The sequence below is a fragment of the Manihot esculenta genome, chromosome 7 (genome assembly GCF_001659605.2).
Source record: "Manihot esculenta cultivar AM560-2 chromosome 7, M.esculenta_v8, whole genome shotgun sequence".
In the NCBI taxonomy this organism is placed as follows: Eukaryota; Viridiplantae; Streptophyta; class Magnoliopsida; order Malpighiales; family Euphorbiaceae; genus Manihot; species Manihot esculenta.
The window spans coordinates 23,751,418-23,767,201 of record NC_035167.2 but is presented as its reverse complement, the minus strand read 5'-3'; positions in this window follow the sequence as shown (position 1 = coordinate 23,767,201).

Sequence of the window (15,784 nt, the reverse complement as noted above, 5' to 3'; positions counted from 1 at the left end):
TTGAGTTATAAGGAGAGATAGATGAGAAGAGAATTTTACAACCCATAATAATAAGAAAAGAAAGGACACACATACCCTATTTAAAAATTACCAAAATGATCTAATCATTCATCCATACATATTATGCTTTTCAAAATTTATTCATAACCATTTATCATGTAAATAAATCATATTAAAAACATAAAAATTAACCATTAATTTATTTTATATTTATTATTAGTTTTGTATGCTAAAATTAAAATTAAAAAATTTAATATTTTAATTTTGATACTAATGAAAAATAATTTATGAATAAAATAATTTATTCAGACCTCTAATCATATTAGAAAATTAATTTTTAACAGTAAATTATAAGATTAAATTTAGTGTCATTAATTTCTTAAATTAATTTAATAAATAAAATAATTTTATTTATGTTAGAAAATACAATAAAATAAATTTTAACTAATGTCAAAACAATAAAATAAATTTTAACTACTGTCAAAATATTTAAATGGCCCAAATTAATAAAAAACTATTTTAAATTAAATAGCCATTTAATTTATAGACCGAAAATATTTTAAATTAACTTTTCAGCCTAAAAGGATCACTTTGAAAAATTTCAAAACTTGTAGGGACTAATCTGTAATTTGGCTTGAACCTCATCTTCTTCCTTAAGAAGTTGCCCTAGCCGCCACCCAAGTAACTAGTTGGACGGACAATGCCCAGCTAGCTTCTCGCCGCCTGAAAAGGTCGCCAATAACAACACAACCATTGCTTATCCACTAGCCCCTTCAAACCTATGCTGGTGAGATTGGAATCGCCGGTTCTCATAAAGGAAGTCTTCATCCTCTCCCTCGTCATTTATTATTTGTTTTTTGAGGGAAAATTTTATTATTTGCTTGTCATCTACAAAATAGGATCTAAAGAAAATAAGATTATATTTTTAAATCCTTATATGGTTTAAAACAAGCCCTCCAAACAGTGGCATGAGAAATTTGACTAAGTTTTGTTGAATGATGGTTTTGTTGCTGTTGAAGTTGATAAATGTGTATATACAAAATGTATAAATGATGAATATGTGATTATTTGTTTATATGTGGATGATATGCTTACTTTTTGTACGAGTTACGATATAGTTTGTAAATCAAAAGCTTTTCTTGCCTCTAAATTTGATATGAAAGATATAGGAGAGGTAAATGTGATTTTGGGAGTTAGAATCATAAGGAAGAATGATAGTCTAATGCTATCACAAGAGCATTATGTTGAGAAGCTTCTAAGAAAGTTTGGACATTTCAATGTCAAACCAGTGAGTACCCCTTATGATCCTAACTGTCAATTAAAAAAAAATAGAGGTGATTCTGTTGCTCAATCTGAATATGCACAGATCATTGGGATTCTGTTGCATTTAATGAATTTTTCATGATCTGATATAGCTTATGCTGTATGTAGATTGAGTAGGTATACACATAATCACAATGACGACCATTGGGCTGCATTAGTTAGACTAATGAAATATTTGAGAAGTACCATGAACTATGATATCTTATATAGTGGATTTCCTGCTGTATTAGAAGGATACAGTGATGCTAACTAGATTTCAGATTTATATGAGATAAAATCCACTAGTGGTTATGTATTCACTTTAGGAGGCGGTGCAATTATATGAAAATCAACTAAACAAAATATCATTGCTAAATCTACTATGGAGTCAGAGTTTATTGCTCTGGAATTAGCTGGAACTGAAGCTGAGTGGCTAAGAAACTTCTTAGCAAATATTCCGTTAGGAAGAAAACTAACACCATCTGTATCAATGCGTTGTGATTGCCAAACGGCAATAGCCATTGCAAAGAATAAAACTTTCAATGGTAAGAATAAACATATTCGTCTGAGACATAATATTATTAAGCAGCTGCTGAAATATAGAACTATTTTCATTGATTATGTGAAGTCAAAAGTGAATTTAGCCGATCCTCTGACTAAATCTTTGAGGAGAAAACTAATAGATGAAACATAAAAGGGAATGAAACTTGAGCCAATTTGAAAATTAACAGTGATGGAAACTTGACCTTTGTGATTGGAGATCCCATGAAAAAGGTTAATATGGGTAATAACAAATCACTTGTTAGTTCTGCTAGCACTATTTATCGTTGTTCCTTCCTATGGTGTGAGAAGTGCTAGACTGCATTAATGAGAGGATGAGATGAAAGCTCTTAATGATATTCATATCCCTTATGGGTGGTGTATAAATTGCAGTATACACTTAACAATATCACCTATAAAAGTGTGGAGTGAGGCCACTTCTATGAGATTGTGGCATAATCTCTAGAGCACTTATGAACTACCAGGTGTGTGCATGGCCTATTAGCGCAAAACAACATTGACAACAAGATCTGTGGAGTGTTATGAGATTGATAAGATATTAGCATACAAAAAAGAGTTTTTGGTTCATAGAAATAAAAGTTTCACCGATTGCTCTGTATATTAAGTCTCATTAATTTAGGTCTGGTTCATAATCTAAAAGACAACAGATTTGAAACATTTACACTAAATTTTTAAACCCAGCAATGAAAAATCTTTTGAAATATATGGGGGATTGTTGTAAAATTAGTTTGATTTTAAAAGATTTTGTAGTCGTTGAAGATTTTATGGTCGTTGAAAATTTTATTTATGAGATTTCTTGGCTGTTGCAGGTTTGATATTTTTTTGGAAAAATAGGATAAAATAATAAAATCTGAGTCGTGTTGGACACTGTCCTTAAATATTTATTTTATAATTTCTCAAGATTAAACATGTTCTTTTAGAATTTAATTTCCAGGATCAAAAACAACAAGAATTTATCTCTAATTTATAAACTAGTAAAAAATATAGAGAAGAGAAAGAATAAAGTACAAAAATTGGAGTGTATTTCTTTATAAAAATGGAAGCTATTTATAGTGGAAAAAATGGTCATTGTAAGCGGTTATAAAAATCTTGAGATAATATTATAAAATTACAACGGTCAGATTTAATATTAGATTTAAATATTAAACCTACAACAACCAAGAAATCTCATAAATAAAATCTTTAATGACCATTAAATTTTCGACGACCACAAAATCTTTTGAAATCTAAATTAATTTTACAACAATCCCCCACATATTTCAAATGATTTTTCATTGCTGGGTTTTAAAAATTTTCATAAATTCATCATTTATACATTTTGTATATACACACTTATCAACTTCAATAGAGGTAAAACCATCATTCAACAAAACTTGTTCAAATTTCTCATGCCACTGTTTGGAGGCTTGTTTTAAACTATATAAGAATTTAAAAAGTTTGCAAACTTTGTTTTCTTGACCAGAAACAATACAATCATCAGGTGGTATATATAAATTTCTCCTTTAAAGTCTCCATTTAAAAAAACTGTTTTAATATCCATTTGATGAATAACAAGTTTATGTACAGAAGCTAAAATAATTAATACTCTAATAGAGAAATTCTAGCTACAGAAGCAAAGGTGTCAAAATAATATATATTTTATTTTTGAGAAAAATTTTGCTATTAGTCTTTCTTTATACTTTTCAATTGATCCATCTAGATTATATTTTCTTTTTGAAAATCTATTTATAACCAATAGGTTTAGCTTTTGGAGGCAAGTTTACTAAAGTCCATGTATCATTTTGAGTAATAGAATCAATTTCAACCTTAATTGCTTCTTTCCAAAAAGGAGTTTCAGAAGATTTAATAGATTCAAAAAAACTTAAAGTTTTATTTTCAACAAGATAAGTGTAAAAGTCATTTTTAAAAGAAGTCTCTTTCTTGTCTTTTACTTCTTAAATCTTTATTATTATTTCCAAAATCATTTTCATAAATATCTTCATTAGGTACATGGGAAATTTTCTCAACTTTTAAAGGAAAATATGTTCAAAAAACTCAACATTTTTTTGTCTCAATTATAGTGTTACAATCAAGCACATCACTTTTCAAAATAAGAAATGTATATGCAGCACTATGTTCAGCATAACCTATAAACATATAATCAGAAATTTTGTACCTATTTTTCATTTCTTAGGATCAGGAAGCATTATTTTAGCAAGACACCCCACACTTTTAAATATTTTAAGTTAGGTGTATAATCTTTCCAAAGTTCATAGGTGTTTTATCAGTTTTCTTACAGGGTATCCTATTTTGTAGATGATAAGCAGATAATAAAGCTTCCCCAAAGGTTATTAGGTTAGAAGGAACTTATTAATAAAGCATTCATAATTTCTTTTAATGTTCTATTTTTTCTTTTCGCTACTCCATTGGATTCGGGTAAATAAGGTGGAGTAAATTCATGAATTATTCCTTCTTTTCCACAAAAGTCATTAAATAAGATATATTCTCCACCTCTATCTGATTTAATCCTTTTTATTTTCTTATTTAATTGATTTCTACTTCAGCTTTATATAATTGAAACATATCAAATGCTTCATCTTTATTTCTAAGCAAATATACTTTAGTATATCTAGAATAGTCATAAATAAAAGTTGCATAATATTTTTTACCACCTCTAGTCATAGTTTGTTTTAAATTGCCTAAGTCTATGTGTATTAAACTAAGCAATTAAGATTCTCTATGAGTAGTTGAACATGGGTTTTTTATTGACTTAGATTCTACACAAATCTCACATTTATTTAAACATGTATTACCAGTACCAGATGTTATACCAAGATATTGCATTTTTTTTAATATAGAAAGCACTAACATGTCCTAATCTAACATATCATAAATCAAAAAAATCAAGCAAATAAGCAAAAGAAGATGCATTTTCATTTGTTATTGCAGAAATATTGAGAATAAAGAATCCATGATTACAATAACATTTTTCAATAAAAATGTCATTTTTAGTGAATACAATTTTGTCTAACTCAAAAGACACCTTAATCCCAGCCTTTCCCAATAGAGCTATAGAAATTAAATTAGCTCTCATATTAGGTACACGAAGTACTTCATTAAATGTCAAGGTCTTGCCAGATGTGAGTTTGAGAAAAACTTTCTCTTTACCAATGAAATTTGCAGTCCTAGAATTACCTAAATACACATGTTCTTTTCCTTTCCCACTATAGTGTAAGAGGTAAACACATTTTTTTTGTATAGATATGCCTAGTAGCACCAGAGTATACTACCCATTTTTGCACATTAGCTACAAGAAAAGTTTGAGAAATGACCGCAGTAATAATGTCATCTCCTTCAACTAAATTCACTTTTAGTTTAGGAGGATTGTCATTTATCACTCTTTTCCTGCACTAAGGTGCATGATGGCCCGTCTTACCACATACAAAACAATATCCTTTCTTTTTAAAAGTGGGATTATTAAATTTAGGTTTGTAATCAAGTTTCTTATTTTCGTATCTGTTATTTGATTTGTGCACTTTTTCTTGTATAAGATTTGCTCTTGTAGTCAGCTTTTTACTTTTTGCAGCTTTAAGTTTCCTTCTGTTTGTATCTTCAATCTTGGAGATGTCAGAAAAAGGTTTGGCATATGGAACAGCAGGCAAAAAAGGCCCACCATTTACAGTAGTAGGAAGTGCAACGGCAGGAAGCATAGTAGAAGCAGAGACAGTAACAATGTTTGGTTCCATTTGTTTTCTCCTCACCTAATAGCCTTTGGGGGGAAGCCTTATTTTCTGCTTGTAATCTACAAAATAGGATACCCTATAAGAAAACTGATAAAACACAATATGAACTTTGGAAATATTATACACCTAACTTAAAATATTTAAAAGTGTGGGGTGTCTTGCTAAAATAATGCTTCCTGATCCTAAAAAATGAAAAATAGGTTCAAAATTTCTGATTGTATGTTTATAGGTTATGCTGAACATAGTGCTGCATATACATTTCTTATTTTGAAAAGTGATGTGCTTGATTGTAACACTATAATTGAGACAAAAAAATGTTGAGTTTTTATGATATTTTGTTTGGTTGATTTCCATGTAATTGCACCACCTCCTAGAGTGAATACATAACCACTAGTGGATTTTATCTCATTTGAATCTAAAATCCAGTTAGCATCACTATATCATTCTAATACAGCGGAAAATCCACTATATAAGATACAATAGTTTATGGTACCTCTCAAATATTTCATTGGTCTAACCAATGTAGCCCAATGATCGTCATTGGGATTATGTGTATACCGACTCAATCTACATACAACATAAGCTATATCAGGTCGCGAAAAATTCATTAAATGCAACAGACTCCTAATGATCTGTGCATATTCAGATTGAGCAACAGTGTAATGACCCGGAATCCAGATTGCTACCGGCGCTAGGATTCAGATAGACTTAAGGTCGCCGGAACCCATAGCAAGCCTGCTATACATCTTGTGTACTTGATGAAATCCCATACATGATCATACATTTTCATAAAACTTAAAACATTTCATGAACCAAGGCCCGATCTGTGCATGCATCATAAACGGTATACATAAAACCTGTAATACCCGGCTAGAGTCTAGCGTCGGAAGTCCTGTAGTCCGGTGGAATTTCTGATGTCGGAATCCTCTGGAAGGGTACGGATTATGTTTTCCTATGTTTTGAAAGCGTTTTCATGTTTTCAAGTGTTTAAAGAAGTACGGTTTTGCAAGAAAAGCACCAAGATAGAAAAGCCAAGGTTCGGCCACCGAAAGTGACTTCGGCCGCCGAACGTGCATGGCATTCGGGTTCTCATTCGGCCGCCGTAGTTGGTCTGGCCAGCCAACTATAAAAGGCCCTAGGTCGGTCAAATGGATAAGATTTTCTTTCCATTTGCACGAGCTGAGGTGAGACTTGATCTTCCTTGGGTGATTCATGTGTTTTCTCAAATCTTTCATGGTTTTGATGGGTTTTCATGTGTTTTTGAAGTTTTTGTGCAAAAGAGCAAAGTTTGGAAGTTTGGAGAATTTGAGAGAGGATTTCTCCATATCTCCACATAGGGATTGTTCAATCTCTTGTTTGGAAGAGGTAAGTGAAGATCCTGAACTTCCTTTCTTGATTTTGAAGGTTTTATGGGAGTTGTATGGGTAGTTATGCATGTTTAGGTTACGGGCAGTTTTTGAGGATTTTGGTGTATCAGCATGGTTAAGTGTTGTTTGATATGTTTGTTGGAGGTGTTAGGATAGGTTTAGACCTCTTTATGCATGTTAGATGGTTTATGCTAGTTGGGAGTCGTTGCTATGCATGTTGGATAGGTTTTGGGTGAAGTTTGCATGAAACAGAGCAGGTTTCTGCCCAACGGGCAAAACCAGGTTCGGCCGCCGAAGGAAGGTTCGGCCGCCGAACCCCTTGTGGAGGCAGTTTTGGCTGCCAAAGCTTGCCCCCGAACATTTGGACTTTCGTCTCTGGAGGCAAGGTTCGGCCGCCGAAAGTGCCGCCGAAGGTTGAGTTTCGTCTCTGGACGAGACTTTCGGCTGCCGAAGGTGCCGCCGAACATGCATGAGTTTCATCTCTGGAGGGGAGTTTCGGCCGCCGAAAGTGCCCTGTCCAGCTTTCTTTTGCATGTTGTATGTGATTGTTCTAGGATGCTTTAGAGGGTTTTTGGGGAGTTTCTTAGAGATGTTCTTGAGTTAGTTTGGTCTCTCATTTCAATCCACCTGTGTAGGAACAGACCAGAGGAACCAAGGAGTTCAGCAGTGAGCACTGCTTCAGAACCTGCAGAGTCAGTACAGAGTCAGCCAGAGGTGAGTGGAACTGAACTAAATCTTTTAATGCGAATTCAAACATTTTTAGCATGTTTCATGCATCATTTATGCCATGTTTATAGTATTGCATTAGTGAGCACGAAGATATTGCATTAATCAGTGCATGTACAGATTGGGCGTAGCTTGGATTCATTAGCCCCCTAAATGAAGACCTGAGGAGCCCTGAAAGGGCTGGGCACACGGTACCATAGGGTGCTAAATGAAGACCTGAGGAGCTCCTTCGCGGGCCGGACAATGTGGGGGAATTTTGAATTAGTCCGTCTGAGATTATATGATTTACTTGTGTTGTGAGGCATTCCATGAGATCATGTGTTATAACATGTTTTATATGTACTACTCACTGGGCTAGTATAGCTCACCCTCTCCCTTAACCCCAGTCTTACAGGATCAGAGTCCAGAGATGTCAGTAGGGTACAAATGAAGAGAAGGGTTATGTAATAGTTAGTATGGACATGTATATGTAAGAGTATTGAGTTAGCAGAGTTGTAATCCTTTTGTATACATGATCTTTTATGTACATGTTTTATGTTATATGTATGAAAACCCAGACTTAACCGGATATGAGTTAGCCCACCTAGAGTAAAGACGAGAGCTCTAGCAGGGGTTTACAGTGTAAAGATAGTGTATGCACGGGTTAAGCCTTGGAGCAGAGAAAAGTTTTAATTTTTACAGAAAATGTATGATCATGTATGGGATTTCACAGGTACACAGAGTTCACAGCAGGCTTGCTACGGGTCCCGGCGGCCTTAAGCCAATTTGGATCCTAGCGCCGGTAACAGTTCGGTTTTCGGGCTGTTACAGATTGGTATTAGAGCCCTAGGTTCATATGGTCGGGCCTATAGAGAGAGAGTCGGGCTCATAGAGGTCATAGATGGTCAAGCACCATAGGAAAGCATGTCCATTAGGATAGGATGTCAGTCCTGTCTATCTGATGTGTGAAATGCTATGATTCATGCATGTGCCATATATGTACTGTGTGGTTGAGGGCTATATGTTGCTAATGTGCTATGTTGTGTTCCAGCGAGTGAAGATGCGAGGAACTCGTCAATCCGCGAGATTGACTGGAGTCCCACCAGGAAGTGAGGGAACAACTGCTCGTCCTCCTGCATTACCAAGGGCAAGATCTCACAGGTTAAGCAGGGAAGGAACGTCACGAGACCCTAGAAGGTCTTCTGACGAGAGCAGAAGAGGAGTAGATAGAGGGGGAAGATCAGAGGAAGAGAGAGAGGCTATGGATGTTGGTCAGAGCAGAGATGAAAGTATGGGTATAGGAAGGTCTGAAGAAGGTATGGGAGAGTCCCAGGGAGGCGCTCAGGGCCCAGGGTATCCGATGGGAGGTACGTCGGATTTCTCCAGCTTTGCCCCATATCCACCTTATATGCCATATATGCCTTATCCTTCTTTTTACCCACCATATCACATGTATCCACCCCCACCTTTTCAGCCAAGTCCAACACAACCTGAACTAAGAGAAACAGTACCTCCACCACCACCAGAACCTGTAGCCCCTGTTGTTGAAGCACAATAACCTAGTTCATCAGGGGGACATAAGGTGAAGATGACCGAGTACTTAAAGTTGGATGCTCCTAAATTCAATATAGGAGATGATCCCTTTGAGTACCTTAGTGCAGTCAGAATGATAACCAGTGAGTTGGGAGCTGATGAGAGCAGGGCCATTGAGATGGCAGGGTTCACATTAAAGTGCAAGAAAGCCAGAGAATGGTTTAAGAACTATGTGGACCCCAGAATAGACAGCCTGACATGGGAAGAGTTCGCCAATGAGTTCGCAGGGTGGGCTTTTCCTGACAGTTCCAGGGAGATGAAGGTTGTCGAGTTCGAACAGCTGAGACAGACAGAGGAGATGAGCGTTGATGAGTATACAGATAAGTTCCTGGCATTGTTACCATACGTAGGTCAGGCGTATGATACGGATCAGAAGAAGGCAAGGAGATATGCCACAAGACTTCACCCCAGGTATTTCTTCTTGATTCTTCCAGCAGAGAAAGAGGGTTTCCACTCCATTGTGGATGCAGCCAGAAAAATAGAGGCGAGTGCCATCATACAGGGAACAGGAAAGCAGCAGGTGGCACAGTCTTCGGGTTCTAAGACCCCCAGTGCAGCAGTTTCTGGCAGCAGAAAAGGAGAGAAGTTTAAGTCCAAGAGAGGCAAGTTCTGGAGCAGGATGAAGTCAGGACTGGGAATGGGAAGCGGCTCCAGCTCTGGCACAGGCAGTCCAGTATGTCAGAAATGTGGGAAACCACACAGAGGAGTTTGTCTGATGGGATCTACAGCCTGCTATAGATGTGGGCAAGAGGGACATATTGCACGAGAATGTCCCCAGGCGACCTTTATGGCACCATCCCAGCAGATGACCTCAGGCAGTGTCGCACAGCCAGCAGCTTCAGCTGTACCACAGAGCAGTGGCAGAGGTAGAGGAAGAGGGTCAGCCTCTTCATCAGGGATGGGTTCCCGAGGTGCAGGTCCGTCAGCCCCAGCACGGATTTTCACCATGACTCAACAGGAGGCAGATACATCGAACACAGTGGTGTTAGGTAATCTCATCATTGGGTGTTCAGCGGTGTATGCTTTGATGGACCCTGGTGCTTCTTACTCTTTCATTGCTTCTAGAGCCGTAGAGAGGTTGGGTTTGATAGTCTCCGAGTTAGAGTGTCCTCTCTGGGTCAGTGGACCTAGATGTGACCCATCATTGGCAGAGTCAGTCTATCAAGGCAGTCCAGTGTGTATAGAGGGTAGATACCTTCCAGCTGACCTTATGGTTCTAGAGTTGGCAGATTTTGATGTCATTCTAGGGATGGATTGGTTATCTACGTATAATGCTACCTTGAACTGCAGGGACAAGGTAGTCAGTTGCAGAGACCAGGATGGGTCAGAGTGTGTCTTCAGAGGCGACAGGAGAGGGACACCTAGAGGTTTGATATCAGCCCTTCAAGCTCGTCGGTTGTTGAGGAGGGGTTGTCAGGGGTTCCTAGCTCATGTGAGAGAGCTAGACATGCAGGTTAGGGAACCATCCTCAATACCAGTTGTTAGAGAGTTCCCAGATGTGTTTCCTGAAGAGCTTCCAGGACTACCACCTGATAGGGAAATAGAGTTCGAGATTGAGTTACTGCCTGGTACGAGACCGATCTCTATTCCTCCCTACAGGATGGCACCAGCAAAGCTGAGAGAATTAAAAGAGCAGTTACAGGAGTTGGTAGACAAGGGTTTCATTCGCCCGAGTACCTCACCTTGGGGTGCTCCAGTACTGTTTGTCAGGAAGAAGGATGGACCTCTTAGACTTTGTATCGACTACAGGCAGTTGAACAAGGTCACTACCAAAAACAAGTATCCTCTACCCAGGATCGATGATCTCTTCGACCAGCTGTCAGGAGCAGGATGTTTCTCTAAGATAGATCTGAGATCCGGATACCATCAGTTGAGAATCAGGGAAGAGGATGTACCCAAGACAGCTTTCAGAACCAGATATGGGCATTATGAGTTTCTAGTAATGCCGTTCGGGTTAACAAACGCCCCTGCAGCATTCATGGATCTCATGAACCGAGTTTTTAGAGAGTACCTGGATCACTTTGTGATTGTCTTTATAGATGATATCTTAGTGTACTCCAGGGATGCAGAGGAGCATGCCCAGCATCTGAGGATAGTCTTGCATACTTTGAGGGAGCATGGCTTGTATGCCAAGTTCTCTAAGTGCGAGTTCTGGCTGAGGAGCATTTTTTTCTTGGGGCATGTAGTATCAGATGAAGGTATAGCAGTGGACCCTAAGAAGGTAGAGGCAGTAGCCAACTGGCCTACACCCATGACAGTAACAGAGATAAAGAGTTTCCTGGGTTTGGCAGGCTACTATCGGAGGTTCGTTCAGGACTTCTCGAAGATTGCTACTCCGATGACCAGATTGACCAGAAAGAACCAGAAGTTCGTATGGTCAGAAGAGTGTGAAGAGAGTTTTGAAGAGCTGAAGAGACGGTTGACTTCAACACCGGTGTTAGCTCTGCCGATCAGTGATGAAGACTTCACAGTGTTCTGTGATGCATTCCGAGTGGGATTGGGTTGTGTGTTGATGCAAAATGACAGAGTGATAGCTTATGCTTCTAGACAGCTGAAGAAGCACGAGCTGAACTAACCTACACACGATCTGGAGATGGCAGCAGTTATCTTTGCACTCAAGATGTGGAGGCATTACCTCTATGGGGTAAGGTGTGAGATCTTCACGGATCATAAGAGCCTGCAGCACATCTTGAGCCAGAGAGAGCTAAACTTGAGGCAGAGACGGTGGGTAGAATTGCTCAGTAATTATGATTGCAAGATCCAGTATCACCCGGGTAAGGCTAATGTTGTAGCTGATGCCTTAAGCCGGAAGTCACTCGGCAGTTTATCCCACATTACAGCAGAGAGGAGGCTGGTGGTGAAGGATTTCTACAAGCTCATGGAAGAAGGGCTACATTTAGAGTTATCTGGTACCGGTGCTTTGATTGCACAGATGAGAGTTACTCCCGTGTTTCTAGAGCAAGTGGCTCTGAAACAGCACGAGGACCCTGAGTTAGTGAAAATTGCCAGGACTATTCAGTCAGGCAACAGTGCGGAGTTCAGATTTGACAGTGAGGGGATTCTTCATCACAGGAAGAGGTTATGCGTGCCAGATGACAGCAATTTAAAGGAAGACATTATGAGGGACGCTCATCATGCTCGGTATAGCGTTCACCCTGGAGCCACCAAGATGTATCAAGACTTGAGAAAGTTGTATTGGTGGCCAGCGATGAAGAGAGAAGTGGCACAGTATGTGTCAGCCTGCGAAACCTGTCAAAGGGTGAAGCTAGAGCACCAGAAGCCGGCTGGAATGCTTAACCCACTGCCGATTCCAGAATGGAAGTGGGAGAATATAGCGATGGATTTTGTAGTGGGGTTACCGGCGACGTCCAACAGGCTAGACTCCATATGGGTGATTGTGGATAGACTGACTAAATCTGTTCACTTCATTCCAGTCAGGAGGAACTATTCTGTGGACAAGCTAGCGCAGGTGTATGTAGAAGAGATAGTAAGGCTGCATGGAGTTCCTGTGTCAATCGTATTAGATAGAGGACCTCAGTTCACCTCCAGGTTTTGGTGGAGTCTGCAAGCTGCTATGGGCACGAGGTTGGATTTTAGCACTGCTTTCCATCCACAGACAGACGGCCAGTCAGAGAGGACCATCCAGACAATAGAGGATATGCTCCGAATGTGTGTGTTAGACTTTGGCGGTTCTTGGAGGCAGCATCTACCTCTGGTGGAGTTTGCCTACAATAACAGCCATCATGCTAGCATAGGGATGGCTCCTTATGAAGCTCTGTATGGGAGGAAGTGCAGAACACCTGTTTGCTGGGAAGAGGTCGGAGAGAAGGCTCTTGTAGGGCCAGAGTTAGTCGAGATTACCAGCAGATTAGTGCCTAACATCAGAGAGAGGATCAGAACAGCTGTCAGTAGACAGAAAAGCTATGCAGATGTCCGTAGGAAGTAGATAGAGTTCCAGGAGGGGGATATGGTTTTGCTGAAGGTGTCTCCAATGAAGGGCGTGGTTCGCTTTGGGAGAAAGGGTAAGCTAGCGCCACGATACATTGGTCCCTTTGAGATTCTGCAGAGGATCGGGAATGTGTCGTACAAGCTGGATTGACCTGCATCTATGGCAAGAATCCATCCGGTTTTTCATGTTTCTATGCTACGGAAATTTGTGTTAGATCCGGGCCAGGTTCTCAGTGAGCCTGATGTGGAGATCCTAGGAGATCTCACATATGTAGAACAGCCAGTGAGGATCATTGACACCCAGATCAGAAAGTTGAGAAACAAGGAAATTCCGATGGTAAAAGTCTTGTGGAACCACCATAACCTAGAAGTGTGCACCTGGGAGACACGGGAGTCTATGCTCCAGCAATACCCATCTCTGTTTTGAGGTTCGTTTTCCCCTTTTCTATGTGTTTATGTGCTTCGTGTTAACATTCGGGGACGAATGTTCTTAAGGAGGGGCGAATGTAATACCCGGCTAGAGTCCGGCGTCGGAAGTCCTGTAGTCCGATGGAATTTCTGATGTCGAAATCCTCTGGAAGGGTACGGATTATGTTTTCCTATGTTTTGAAAGCGTTTTCATGTTTTCAAGTGTTCAAAGAAGTACGGTTTTGCAAGAAAAGCACCAAGGCAGAAAAGCCAAGGTTCGGCCGCCGAAAGTGACTTCGGCCGCCGAACGTGCATGGCATTCGGGTTCTCATTCGGCCGCCGTAGTTGGTCTGGCCAACCAACTATAAAAGGCCCTAGGTCGGTCAAATGGATAAGATTTTCTTTCCATTTGCACGAGCTGAGGTGAGACTTGATCTTCCTTGGGTGATTCATGTGTTTTCTCAAATCTTTCATGGTTTTGATGGGTTTTCATGTGTTTTTGAAGTTTGGAGAATTTGAGAGAGGATTTCTCCATATCTCCATGTAGGGATTGTTCAATCTCTTGTTTGGAAGAGGTAAGTGAAGATCCTGAACTTCCTTTCTTGATTTTGAAGGTTTTATGGGAGTTGTATGGGTTGTTATGCATGTTTAGGTTACGGGCGGTTTTTGAGGATTTTGGTGTATCAGCATGGTTAAGTGTTGTTTGATATGTTTGTTGGAGGTGTTAGGATAGGTTTAGACCTCTTTATGCATGTTAGATGGTTTATGCTAGTTGGGAGTCGTGGCTATGCATGTTGGATAGGTTTTGGGTGAAGTTTGCATGAAACAGAGCAGGTTTCTGCCCAACGGGCAAAACCAGGTTCGGCCGCCGAAGGAAGGTTCGGCCGCCGAACCCCTTGTGGAGGCAGTTTCGGCTGCCAAAGCTTGCCGTCGAACATTTGGACTTTCATCTCTAGAGGCAAGGTTCGGCCGCCAAAGTGCCGCCGAAGGTTGAGTTTCGTCTCTGGACGAGACTTTCGGCTGCCGAAGGTGCCGCCGAACATGCATGAGTTTCGTCTTTGGAGGGGAGTTTCGGCAGCCGAACCTACCGCCGAAAGTGCCCTGTCCAGCTTTCTTTTGCATGTTGTATGTGATTGTTCTAGGATGCTTTAGAGGGTTTTTGGGGAGTTTCTTAGAGATGTTCTTGAGTTAGTTTGGTCCCTCATTTCAGTCCACCTGTGTAGGAACGGACCAGAGGAACCAAGGAGTTCAGCAGTGAGCACTGCTTCAGAACCTGCAGAGTCAGTACACAGTCAGCCAGAGGTGAGTGGAACTGAACTAAATCTTTTAATGCGAATTCAAACATTTTTAGCATGTTTCATGCATCATTTATGCCATGTTTATAGTATTGCATTAGTGAGCACGAAGATGTTGCATTAATCAGTGCATGTACAGATCGGGCGTAGCTTGGATTCTTTAGCCCCCTAAATGAAGACCTGAGGATCCCTGAAAGGGCCGGGCACACGGTACCATAGGGTGCTGAATGAAGACCTGAGGAGCTCCTACGCGGGCCGGGCAATGTGGGGGAATTTTGAATTAGTCCGTCTGAGATTATGTGATTTACTTGTGTTGTGAGGCATTCCATGAGATCATGTGTTATAGCATGTTTTATATGTACTACTCACTGGGCTAGTATAGCTCACCCTCTCCCTTAACCCCAGTCTTGCAGGATCAGAGTCCAGAGATGTCAGCAGGGTACAAATGAAGAGAAGGGTTATGTAATAGTTAGTATGGACATGTATATGTAAGAGTATTTAGTTAGCAGAGTTGTAATCCTTTTGTATACATGATCTTTTATGTACATGTTTTATGTTATATGTATGAAAACCCAGACTTAACCGGATATGAGTTAGCCCACCTAGAGTAAAGACGAGAGCTCTAGCAGGGGTTTACAGTGTAAAGATAGTGTATGCACGGGTTAAGCCTTGGAACAGAGAAAAGTTTTAATTTTTACAGAAAATGTATGATCATGTATGGGATTTCACAGGTACACAGAGTTCACAGCAGGCTTGCTACGGGTCCCGGCGGCCTTAAGCCGATCTGGATCCTAGCGCCGGTAGCAGTTCGATTTCCGGGCTATTACAAAACGCACACTAGAGCCCTTACCAAATGCTCTAGTACGGTAAACATCACATGTCT